Consider the following 13,427-nt stretch of genomic DNA (forward strand, 5'->3'; position numbering starts at 1 on the left):
GCAACAGTAGAGAGACTGAGAGTAGGGACTGCCACAGACTGCCCCTCTCACATCACTCACACCACTCCATTATTATATGATATAATAACCCCTGCTGCAATATATATACAGATGCGTATGATTTCTCTGCACCAGGGGTTGGGCCACGAAGAGTCAGCTAGCGGGAGAAGCCATCACTCAGGAAGACAGAAGATACAACTTTGCATCTATGAGGCATCATGTGGAACATTTGCAGTATCGACCATTGGGCCCTCAAGGAAGGACGATTGACATGATGGGGCACCCACCTGAGGAGTGCCGCACAGAGGGCCTGAGCTCACACCAACAGGCATACCAAGGCGTAGGGTGAAATGTAAGACTGGTATCAGTTTCACAGGTAGCCCTGTGGACATATAGTACCTCAACAAGATATATCCATGACATAGTAATGTTTCGATAGATGCCTGATCATTGCATATTTAAGTACCTACGGGCACCTGACCACCAGTTTACAGGAGTGATGAGTGCTGTCGCTGGCAGGATACTCCCGAACGTGAGCAGCAAACTAATGATACAACCTCATCTTCTCAGGCGTTTATCATGTTTGCTGTCAGGACCTGCAGGCCCTCTAGTGGATCTGGCCCCTCTATTACAGCTGTGCATATCCCCCAGTGATAGCCAACCTTGCCTGGTATCAGGGGGTTCCACCTGAGAAGATGCTATGTCGTCAGTGGTCACCAGGTCATGTTTGCACAGGAATCTCCATGCTTGGCAGGGATATTCGAATGAGTGCCACTGACTCTTAAACTGCAGGCAGCAGGTAGCTGGGAACTTGAGGTAGTACCTAAGACTCTAACCTTTAAGTGCCTCAAAGACAGGGTTAAAATCTCTCCTGCACTTGGACATTTCAGCTCAAAAGTCATTGAAGATCCGTATTGTAGAGTTATTATATTGTACATGGCCATTGTGCAATATGCCTAAAGTATAGCCAACTTGTCTAGGAAGTTGAGCAGTATCACAGTGATGATGCAAGGGCCTTAGGTGGAGACTGATTTTGGGATCAGTGCTCGTTGTGGCAGTTCAATAGTGTAGCTCTGGGGGTTTGCGAACTCCAGTTGTTGCTGTAAAAGATCATATAAGATACCTCCAATGTCAGACCCCTCAGTGTTTTCGGGGACACCCACCATCTGTCGATTATTGTGTCTGGGCCACTTTTCTTGACCCTCTACTATGGCCCACAGGTGCTGTACTTATTTGCTCATTGAATCTGCCTTCGCTGAGAGGGATTCCTGATTGTCCTCCAGGGGGCTAATGAGCTGCTCATTTTCTGCAGTGCGCGCCACATGTGTGTTGCGACGATTGATGTCCTTTAGCTCCCTCATGATGTCCTGCACATTCCATTGGTTTCCTGCGTGCATTGTCTGATATTTTGCATCCCTGTGAGGATCGCTTGTAGCTGTGATGGGACATCCATCTTTGCCAATCTTTTAGACGCCCTTCATTCTTTGGACCAGGATTGCCTCTCACTGGCGTGGTCTACCTCTAACTCCGAAGTGTTACCAAGCATATCCTATGTAGCCAATGGGCGAACAGTGGAAGTTGGTGTGGGTGAAAAATGCGGCGGGAGTGACTCAGATGGGAAGTGCCAGCCTGTAAGGTTAGTCTAAGTAAAGTGCATCGCTGCAGGGATTCAGCTTCAATAGGACAACAGTAGAGTGCAGCACAGGGAAATTACTCGAGCTGCTACATGTTGGCTAGTGCCTGGAGGTGGAACAGCACATGGCACTGTGCAGGACTGTAGAATGTGCAGGACATCATGAGGGAGCTAAAGGACATCAATCGTCGCAACACACAGTTGGCGCGCACTATAGAAAATGAGTAGCACATTAGCGCCCTGGAGGACAATCAGGAATCCCTCTCAGCGAAGGTAGATTCAATGATCAAATAAGTACAGCGCCTGTGGGCCAGAGCAGAGGATCAAGAAAAGTGGCCCAGACACAATAATGGCTGAAAACGTAGGCTTCAGACAAACACAGCCAGGCACATAGTCTTTATACCATTGCCATTTGTACATATTGTATTGCCTACTACCTGTACTTACTGATGCCTACCTATAAATATGTATATACTCCTGTTACTACTTTTGACTATGTATATGTATATTATTTTTGTTGATGTAACTAAGCTTTGCAATCTCATGTAAATGCTGCGCACCATTACCCAAGGGTATGATCGCGCATTATAAATAATAAACAAACAAACAAACTCTGGTCTGGCAGCAGGTCATTAGGCTCTTTCTCTGTGCATCTGAATCCGGTATACAGCAGGCTGCTGTTGTGCAGGTAAAAGAACTTCCAGCTCAGCCAACGCTGCATGACGTGGCCCAGAAATCAAGGCAGGCAGCACAAAGCGGCAACAGAGGAAGTGCCTAGTTCATGGGCTGGGTAGAAAACAGCGTTCCAAGATAGGGCCAAGAGGTGGTGATGGTGTTTGCACCCCTATGCACCTGCCGGCTTCAAGAACGTGGATGTGGTGTTGTGCCTCCCCTACAGATGTGAATGCAGGCCCCCATTCACGGCCTCAAGGTGCATCTACTATTGCGCTGCAGAGTCTCCTTGGGAAGCGCAGTGTATATACCACACCTGGGCTGCTCCTTATTGGGCCAAGGCATTATGATACAGCTCGTCTGTGTAGGAACGCAATCCAGTGCCAATGCAGTCTTTCTCCAACGGCTGGTCTGGGTTTAGATATGGAGCTCAATTCAGGTGGCGTGCCGAAACGGTTGACCCTGGGTGAAGCAGCATCTGCATACTCCAGCGGGACGGCATTCCGCACCAGCAGCAGGGTGTTGGAGTCAGCGGCCTTCACGGTCACTGTGGGATCGGCAGGTGGTTGCTGTTCCCAAACTCATGGAAGCGCTGCTCTGAGGGATCCATAGCCCAAGCCCACCACAACGAGTGGCCACATCAGCAGTGCAGTCAGTGTAAAAAGAGCAGGCCTGCTCATCAGTGGCAGAACTCCATCAAGGTGTGGCCATCTTGCTTGGGCTCATGAGCACCACCTTATCATTCTCTTTTCAATAGCACTATTCTGTAGTTGATTTTTGTGTGCCATTATAATAGCTCAACAGACTGTAAGGGAGTTTCAGGGTTGTATATGCATTGGTCCAAGGTCTGTAAAATTTCAGATATTGAATTCAGTGACAGCTCAGTATGTATGTGTGGTGTATCAAGGTCAGGGTTTAGGATCCTCCTTCCACCCGTCCCTCTCTATCTTCCAATTCAGTGGTGACTTTTTTCAGTGGAGGTGTTAATGTTCCCCCTAAATTTGCACATGCACCAAGCATAGTGAGGAAGTATTGACCAACTTATTGACAATAATGGGCTGAAGTTCATTTCATAGAGGACAATTTTTACAAAAAGTGGGTAAAATGACATACCGTTTTCTATGAATTCTGAAACTTAACATGAAACAAATTCAATAGGTTGCATTCCGCCAACAGCAATTTAAAACACATGTTCATAATTCCTGTGCACATACAATATGACAGAATTTCCACTATAAAGCACTTTCATGATACTGGGCCTCATTCCGAGTATGGCGGTAAGGGATAGCGGCCACCGGTAACGAGACCGGTGGCGGTGATCCCTTACCGCCATACTCCGAGTTCCCTTTGCGCCCTCGCCCTTAATGCCTGCTTTGAGCAGGTGTTAAAGTCGAGGGCGCAAAGGGGCCTCCAAGCCAATAACGGTGACCGTAATGAACGGTCACCGTTATTTGCCTCTTCCCCATTCCCATTGAGCCCTATGGGGGCTCATTTGGGAATGGGGAAGAGCCTTGGTGAATGGGGAATTACCGCCCCGCCAACCTTGGAATGGGGCGGTAATTCCGCCATCCACCAAGGTGCTGCCGGTCCGGGTACGGCGTCAACCAAGGCGTTAATAGCGCCATTGGTTAGCGCCGTACTCGGAATGAGGCCCACTGTGTCTACAATATACATCAGAATTGCCACTAAAAAACACAATTCTTGATTCACTGGATACCACATGCCCGCATTATATATGCTAGTATTGTTTTTGTAAAATACACTTTATGATGCATGTCCAATGCCAGAATATATGCCACTATTGCCACTGTAAGCAGACCTGCCCATGCTGGTTGTACCCAATATATCACAGTTTTGCCACTGTAAGAAAACACACACACTGGTTGTGATCAATATATCCCCATATTGACACTGTAAGAACACATTTAAAAGCTGGCTATGCACAAAATGTGACAAATCTGCCAATGTAAATATTTCATGTTGACAATGCCTACAATATCTGGTAATGCCCAGCAAAAACATGTCTATGGTGCCTGGCAGGCACTTCTCCCTGCCATGTACTTGGTGGGGAGTGAGGCCTACCATGCACCATGAACAAGGACACACTTATACACATCCACACAGACACACATACTCACCAAATGTATTCACACTCATTCAAACTAACATTCTAACATACACACACAGTCACATTTAGAAGCATGCATAATCACACTTTTTTAAACACTTGCCTTAGGTCAGACTGTGATGATGAGTGTCTTCCTCCTCTCTTCCCCAGTAACACACCCCACACAGCAGCAGACATCATGCACCAGGATTAAGATTCTCCTTTCAGTCCTCCCTCAATATGCTCCAGAATCAGGATGGGGAGGGTCAATATTCTGACCCCTTCCTCGGTCAGAGACAATGAGGGTGGGGCATTGATGAAGATGCCTTAATTCTGCTTTATGACATGTTTTTTCAGTCCCTACTAAGCACAATGAATGCCATAATGTTACATCACCAGCCTCCAGGACTCCTTAATGCTGTGCATAGTACTCCACATGTGTCAGGGCCTGAGAAGTTGACGGCCCGGCCTGGCCCATGTACAACACTGTGCAGGTTATAAGGAAGACTAGTCTTTGGATTTGCAAATACTCAAAATATTGTCACTCAAAATCCAAGTTTATATACCTTTTAATATGCTAACTGAAACACTTTTTATGATGATATTGTACAGTGCAAGGCCCCAATCAGATCTTCATCAGATGGTAGCCATTCTCTGGTCATTTCCATAGACTTCTTCTAGACGGTGGTCCCTCTGAACTCTTTGTCGTGTGCACATAAAATATGAGCCTGTTGGGAATCACAGTATTATTTATATTCGGCTCCACCTACCACTTATATTCAGTGGAGAGAGTTCAGAATCCTTTTTGGTATTCTAAATGTGGCAGAAGCTTGTAGAAGTGCAATGGTGTTCATCACATGGGGGAAATAAATAATTCTTCTGCCACCTGGTCCCAAAGTCATCAAGGAGACCATTTTAGGAATCTGTATTGTCCATATTGCTGGGAAATCAGGTAAACAAAGGGGGATGCTCTTACATCTGCAAAAAGTGGTTTGTGGGACTGATTTAACTCTTCTATCCTCTCTTCACTCTATTTATGACTCCATACGTCTGTCAGCTAGGCAACACTATTTTAACTCTCTGTTCTTTCCTCCCGGTCCTCTCATCCTTATCTGTTTTTACAAAATCGTAATTGCATTCTTACTCCTGTTTTCTCCTGACCCTGCTTCTTCATCTTCACTATCTGCTTCAGATTTGACGACTTATTTTTCTTCTAAAATCTCTCTTCTTCGTGCATCTATTTCTCCCTTGTCTACCGCAGTGCCCTCTTCATCTCCTAAGGCTGTTGCACTCCTTGTGGTAATGTCTTCTTTCTTTCCACTTTCTGATTTGGGTATTTGTTCTGCTTTAGCTAAAGTGCACCCTACCTCCTCTCCGGATGATCCTATTCGGTCTTCTATAACTCTGCCCTTTTATTCTGTTCTTCTTGCTTATACCAGAGCTCTTTTTACTTCTTGTCTTTTTACTGCAACCGTTCCCACTTCTTTAAACATGCTTTTATTCTTCCTAATTTAAAAAAAAATCTTCACTTCCCTGCCTTTTAACTTTCATCCAATCTTCTACCCTTTCTTTCTAACCTTCTTGAGCGAATTGTGCACTCCCAAGTTTCTTCCTGTGTTAATTCTCATTCACTTCTACCACCCTATCAATCTGGATTGAGGCCCCATCACTCAAATGAATCTGCTCTTCTCATGGTTACCAATTTATTCCTCACTTCGTGCTATTCTATGCATTCCTCTGTCACACTTGTCAGCTGTATTTGATACAGTCGACCATTCTATTCTTCTTTCTTCTCTTTCTGACTTGGGTTTTTAAGGTTCAGTTCTTTGTTGGTTCCATTCTTCTCTGTCCGGTCATACTTTTTTGGTTTCTTGGTCTGGTCACTCCTCTTCAGTGTTCCTCAAGGCTCAGTCCTTAGCCCTGTGCTTTCTTCTCTTTACACCTCCTCTCTTTGGTCTCTTATTTCTTCTTTTGGCTTTTTCTATCATCTATAAGCTGACTATTCTCTGATTTGTCTGTATTCTGCCCCTTTTACTGATTCTATTCATTCATCTCTATCTACTTGTCTTCTTGCGATACCAGCATGGATGTCTACTCCTTTTTCTTCACGTCAATTCTTCTAAGACTGAGGTCCTTTTCTTTCCTGCTCATAATATTCCTCATCCCCTCTCACCTCTTTCTATTTTGTTTCCTCCATCATTTTTGGCCATCTCCCTTACCGGACATAACTTAGGTGTTGTCTTTGAAGCCTCACTTTCCTTTCTGACTAATATTTCTAAAATTTCACGCTCATGTCAAAGGCTCGTTTGTGTCCCACCTTTCCTGCTTCTATGATTCTTATATCTTTCCTTGTTTTTGTCATCTTTTTTATTGCTCTTCTCTTCTTTTAGGTCTTCCTTCTACTCTCTTGCTTTTCTTCATTCTATCTACCACTCGTCTATTCATGCTTTATGTGTACTGTCTCCTTGTGATTCGATTTTGTCTGCTCTACACTCTCTTCAATAGCTATCCTTTGTTTCTCATTTACTTTCTATTGTCTTTAAGTGCCTCTATGGTTTTGCTCCTCCTTATATCTCCTCTCTTATCTCTTTCTATTTTCATACACACTCTCTTAGTTCTCTGTCTCTTTTTCTTCGAATTGTTGCGCTGCCTCGTTGTGCCCCTTCACGCTTCTGTTCCTTTTCTCTTCTTGCACCTAGGCAGTGGAATAGTTTGCCCCTCTCCCTCTGCTCTAATTCATCTTTCTCTCGTTTTCAAAACACATCTAAAAGTATATCTTCTTTGCAAAACAAACTAGTTTCATTATTTACTTACTCATGTATATGTACTGTTGTTTGCTCTGTAAAACGCTAAGATATCAGGCGCTCTAAAAATACAATACAAATACAAATCCGAAAATATTGCATGTTCCCTGTTCTTGTTTTAGAGTGGCAGGAGAAAATTGGTCAGAAGGAGTACTGTGCTTATCCTGTTTGAACAGAGCGCTATGATTGGTGTGTTTTCGACTGCAGAGATGTTGATCAAAACTATTTTACGGTCTAAATTAAATTACAAATTGAAGTAATAGACATCAATAACCAGCTCCAAGATCCTGCGTAGGTCAAATGGAATGTTACCAGTAGCTGTTCAGTTAATATCTAATAACCAATATCCCAGGAAATGGATTGAGAAGAAACTATGCATAACTAGTCAACACACAAAGATGCATGCACCACCAATCACCACACTAACACACTCCCACATTCTCTCACAACGACACACCCTCATCAGCCCTACACAGCATTGTCCTAAGTGGGTGCTCATGGGAGTTGTAGTTCAAAATATCTGTGGAGCCACAGGTTGCAGATCCCTGTGGAGCGGGTACACTTTGGTTTTTATGAATATTTCTTTCTTTTTTAGTCTTGATTGCTTTTTAAGTGAAAATGTTTTTGGGATGTCCAGTCTCCATATCGACTATCTTTGATGCATTCTATTTGTCTATATTTTTTGCTTTTTTTGTTATTTGTAATCCATTTGTCCAATCATTGTTTTTTCGTTTGATTTTGTGGCAATCATCAATTACATGTTAATTATTTTGATTGTTAAATCTTTCAGTCTACTAACTGCATTGCTTTATGAAATGATGTTCCTTCCTTGTGCACGCAATTGTCTCCTTCAGACAATTCTCCCTCATGCTACCAAGGGTTAACCACCAATACTTTAAAGCTTGGCCATGACAAATATCTGAGTCTTTGACCACATTTTTGCAACAGCCCCTCTAGCGTCATCATGACACACAAACACATATACAGGCCCAAACACTCACAAGCAAGCATTCACATATGCCCACTATGATGAATTCCAGGGTATTGTCACTGCTTCCATGGGGATGCACCTTCTCATGGGGCCAGGGAGGTGAGGCCGCTACCCGATATTCCCCCAGGGGGTGATACTCAGCGGGTGGATCTCATGGGGATTGAAATCCTTCATGGGACCGGTGACAATAGCCCTGGGAGAAAGCAATATCTGTTTATCCCTTTGGAGTCCCCACTCACCTCATCCCCCATTCAGGTCCCTCTGGTTTCCCATACCACTATATGTTATAGTTAAGTAGAGAACACCCTTGATAAGATTGGGATGAGGAAGAGGGAGATTTACCCAAGCATACTGTGATGAAGAAGATTGAACAAGGACGTACGGGCGCTCTGAAGAACCAACAAATGTGGTATAGTTGTCAAGAGGCAGTCCTAATGGTAAAAAGGGTTCTATGTTCTTTTGCACCAGATTTCTTTTCAATGCCTTTTTTCCGAATATTTTTCATCACTCATCAAATTTGTTTTTATACTTGGGCCGTTCCTTCCCAAAACCTCCTTCCATATTATTGAATCCCTATCCCTAAACCCCCGACCCCTTTTATCACTTTACCCACCCCCCCTTTATTTTTCAATGAATATTTTGTGTCAAAAAACGAATTGAACAGACACTGGAAGAAAAACAACTGTATAGCGTTAAAAAGGGAAGAAGGACTTGATGGCCCGTCGAACCAGCCCTAGAGGAACACGAAACGAGACGCTCGTTCCATGGCAAGGGACCCAAAGGCTGAGAGCCTGGGCGCGGGGAGTAGTGGCACCTAGGAAGGTTCAGGCGAGGTGGACATGGCCGGCGGCAAGAAGGAAAATAGCCAGACTGGCAGAAGCAGGGCATTAAGGAAGATGCAGGCAGCCAGAGATGTAAGGGAGAATCCGGAGCTGCGGAACCGCGATGGAAAGAGGACACTGAGTGTGGTAACAGCAAAGAAGCTCCGCTCTGCCACCTGAAGAGACCGGAGACCACCTGAGGATTCCCAAAGGTAGGGAAAGTTTTGGACCGGTCGCTAGAGCATTGAGGGAGCTGGAGAAGCTGAAAACCCAAACAAACAGATCCCAAAGAGCACAAGAGATACAATTGGCATTGCATTTGATACAAACAAGGGTATATAAGCGGTATTATATTTGATAGGCACTTTGTAAATCAAGCAGACATATCCTGAAGAGCACAATGGGATACAAGTGGCATTATATTTGATACAAACTTTGTAAACTACATAAATACATCCGGGAGGGCACAAGTGGATGAAAGCAGAGTGACAAGAACTTTGTAAAGCATATAAACCCATCCCCACAATTACAGAGAGATAGTTAGTGACAGGGCCCGGCAGGAGAGTATACCAGGTCTGTCCAAGTGTACATTAAGTAAGCAGAATATGTGTGGTAATGCCTCCTTGTGTTCGCTGAATCTGAGTGAAAGGTCTCGACAAATTAAGATTCTGAATCGCGTATATTGGTGTCCTGAAACACTTCATAAAAGAGGCATGACTAACAGTGATAATTGTTGGGGTTGCATCCAGGAAGTTGGATCACTGGAACACATGTTATGGAGCTGTGTGCGGGTCAGAGATTTTTGGGTTAAAGTCTGTGATGTGTGTGACAGGATTTCGGGTGGGGGGTCTACCCTTGATTTTAGGACGGTAATCCTAGGTGATGATTCTGGGTTGGCTGATGTCAACTCCACCCTTAAAAAGTGGATTTTTAGAGCTTTCATTGTGGCCAAGCGGTTGATTCTCCGAGGGTGGAAAGGTCGGGCCCCTCCTTCCTTTGAGGAATGTATCCAGAAAATGCATTGCCTGTCAAGAACAGAAAAAATGATTTACAAATTGAAATGTAAGTTGTCTTTATATGAGAAAATCTGGAATGTGTTTAATGATTTCTTTTAGCTTTTGTTTTTTACTTATCCTTCTGTGCATTTTCTGTTGGCTGTTATGATATTGTTTCTGTACATACTTGTAAATAAATAAAAATAGAAAAAATGAAAAAAAATAAGTAAGCAGAATAACAGGGTCTGGGACCCACATGGAAGCGGGGAAGCCCTGTCAGCGTGCAGCAGGGTTTGGGACCCAAATGTAATTGGGGAAGACCCATCAGCAACATATCTAATGGTTGAAAGCCCTCAACAGTGTAGAGATAACTACAGCCAGTGGGCTGGAGTCCAGAAGCAGTTGGGGAGACCCCAACTAGAAAAGGAGAAAATAAACAGGCGACCAGCGACAAGGCACACATCTTTTCGAGTCTAAAGGTTGTGAAGTCAAGTCTGGCAGGCTAGTGAGCCAGACTTGACATAGCATTGAGGAACTCTGCAGTCAGGTCTGGCAGGTTAGTGAAGCAGACCTAACAAAAGACTGGAAAGGTGCATTTTTTTTAAACAAAAAGAGGAAAAGGATTCATCCAGAAGATTTGAGTACCTGTACTATGTTCACAAGTGGAAGCAAGATTCAAGGAAGAGGTTCCTCTCATGGGTATGAGGAACAGTGTTTTTGTTGTTGGTTTGAACATACAAGCAATAAACATGTAACCCTATATTCTTTGCACAAGAGCTGTGCCTTGGAGTCTACATCTACAGTGAGAGGGCTTCCTTCTGGGTGATTAAGACATGCAGTTTTGTGTTATTTGAAAGTGTAAGGGACAGAAATAGGTTTAGACACAGGACGGTGGAAATGTTACTTTTCAGACATCCTGACTGGGCCCTTAGTATTTTTGTTGAAGTAGGGCAACCCATCACAGTAAATAGGGCAAGATAGGTTTTCTTTTCTTATCGGTGTTGCAAATGTGTCAAGACTCATACTTCTGCACCCTTACGCCACACATGCATTGCTGCTTACATACAGAAATCCACTTATGTAAGCATATACACTGACTCATGTTCACATAAATGCACATATTTAGATCATCTCACACTGAAGTTCAGGCAAACTTCTGCACATGGAAAGGGGCACACACATGCATTAGTCAGAAAGAGGAGACTAACACAGGTGCAATGCTTGTTGGCATAAACCTTTACTTAGGTGAAAATAAAGAGGAATCCTATCTCTCCTTAATTCTAAGAAGGATTTTCCTGACTCTACTGAATAACTAAGAAATCGGTCAGAATGTCCAAGTAAATAAAAAGCGTCCACCATCATGTCAAAATCCCTACTTCTGTCCCTCACACTTGTAACTAATAAAAAAAGGTAATGGATTGTCCTAGTACAGAAGAATGACTCCCTTCCTATGGACAATGAGCCACAGTTTCATTCATAGCCTGTGATGCTGTAATGTTCTCAGTTCTAGTTCAAAATGTGACTTCCAACTCAAACATCATTCCTTATTGACCATAGTTGGTTTCATCTTGGGTTCCTGGACAATGTCTCCCTTCTGCAGGTTTTTGTTTCTCAATGTCTCCACAGTGCCAGGGGAATTACTCCCTTTGCCGGGCCTTCTTCTATCAAACTTCATGATACACAATCTTCACTATTTAGGGGCCGATTCATGGAACAAACGTGCGCCGAAAATCTACGCGCAAGCAGGCGCAAGCAGGCGCAAGCAGGCGCAAGCGGAAAAAAAGAGGCGCACGCGCACGCGTGCGATTCATGGAAGTCCCTGCGCGTGTCTTCCTCGGGATGTGCGCCAAACCCGTGCATGGCGCACACATCACTGCAACATCGCGAAAGGCGTGCGCGACGCGCACAGTGAAAGCGCACAACCGCAGCGCACACACCAGAAAGTGGGCGGGACATGGGGCGTAACGCGCGGAATGGGGAACAACACGCGAAAATAAGGGCGTAACTGGGGATGTACTGCAGGGAAGCAGACGGAACGCCCACACGCACTCGAACCACACGTATTCATGGAATCGAATAGGGCAAAGCCACGCACAGCCAAAGACACGCACAAGCTGAAACACGGCCGCCACACGAAGGCAGGCGGTAGAGTCCCAGCGCATCCAAAAAGTGGCGCGCGGGAAGTTAAATACGCGATTGAGCGGGTACGTGGATTTCAGGGGTGCGCGAGAAATTCTACACGCGATTGGCCTGGGTACGTGGATTTCAGGGGTGCACGAGAAATGCTACACGCGATTGGCCTGGGTACGTGTATTACAGGGGTGCGCGAGAAAATCTACACGCGATTGGCCTGGGTACGTGGATTTCAGGGGTGCGCGAGAAAATCTACACGCGATTGGCCTGGGTACGTGTATTACAGGGGTGCACGAGAAATGCTACACGCGATTGGCCTGGGTGCGTGTATTACAGGGGTGCGCGAGAAAATCTACACGCGATTGGCCTGGGTACGTGGATTTCAGGGGTGCGCGAGAAATGCTACACGCGATTGGCCTGGGTACGTGGATTTCAGGGGTGCACGAGAAATGCTACATGCGATTGGGCCTGTGCGAGTGGGGCAGTGTATTACGTGGGTGTGCGGGAAGTTGAAGAGGTGAATTGCCAGTGTGGGTCCTCCCAGGTCTCCCCTCTACCCCCTCCACGACCTCTGCAGGCAGCCCACACCACAGGGGACTACCCTGCACCCCTGGTCATGTCCCGCAGGCAGCCCATCCACCATGGGCATGCCCCCCAGCCAAGCCACATGTCCCCTTGCACCCCCACCCCCCAGCACCGTGGGGCACCTGCCACCAGGCCCCCAACCATGTCCCACTCATGTCCCCTTGCACCCCCACCCCCCAGCAGGCCCCCACTCATGTCCCCTTGCACCCCCACCCCCCAGCACTGTGGGGCACCTGCCACCAGGCCCCCAACCATGTCCCCTTGCACCCCCACCCCCCAGCAGGCCCCCACTCATGTCCCCTTGCACCCCCACCCCCCAGCACTGTGGGGCACCTGCCACCAGGCCCCCAACCATGTCCCACTCATGTCCCCTTGCACCCCCACCCCCCAGCACTGTGGGGCACCTGCCACCAGGCCCCCAACCATGTCCCCTTGCACCCCCACCCCCCAGCAGGCCCCCACTCATGTCCCCTTGCACCCCCACCCCCCAGCACTGTGGGGCACCTGCCACCAGGCCCCCAACCATGTCCCACTCATGTCCCCTTGCACCCCCACCCCCCAGCACTGTGGGGCACCTGCCACCAGGCCCCCAACCATGTACCCTTGCACCCCCACCCCCCAGCAGGCCCCCACTCATGTCCCCTTGCACCCCCACCCCCCAGCACTGTGGGGCACCTGCCACCAGG

The sequence above is a fragment of the Ambystoma mexicanum genome, chromosome 2q (genome assembly GCF_040938575.1).
Source record: "Ambystoma mexicanum isolate Mex_15411 chromosome 2q, UKY_AmexF1_1, whole genome shotgun sequence".
In the NCBI taxonomy this organism is placed as follows: domain Eukaryota; kingdom Metazoa; phylum Chordata; class Amphibia; order Caudata; family Ambystomatidae; genus Ambystoma; species Ambystoma mexicanum.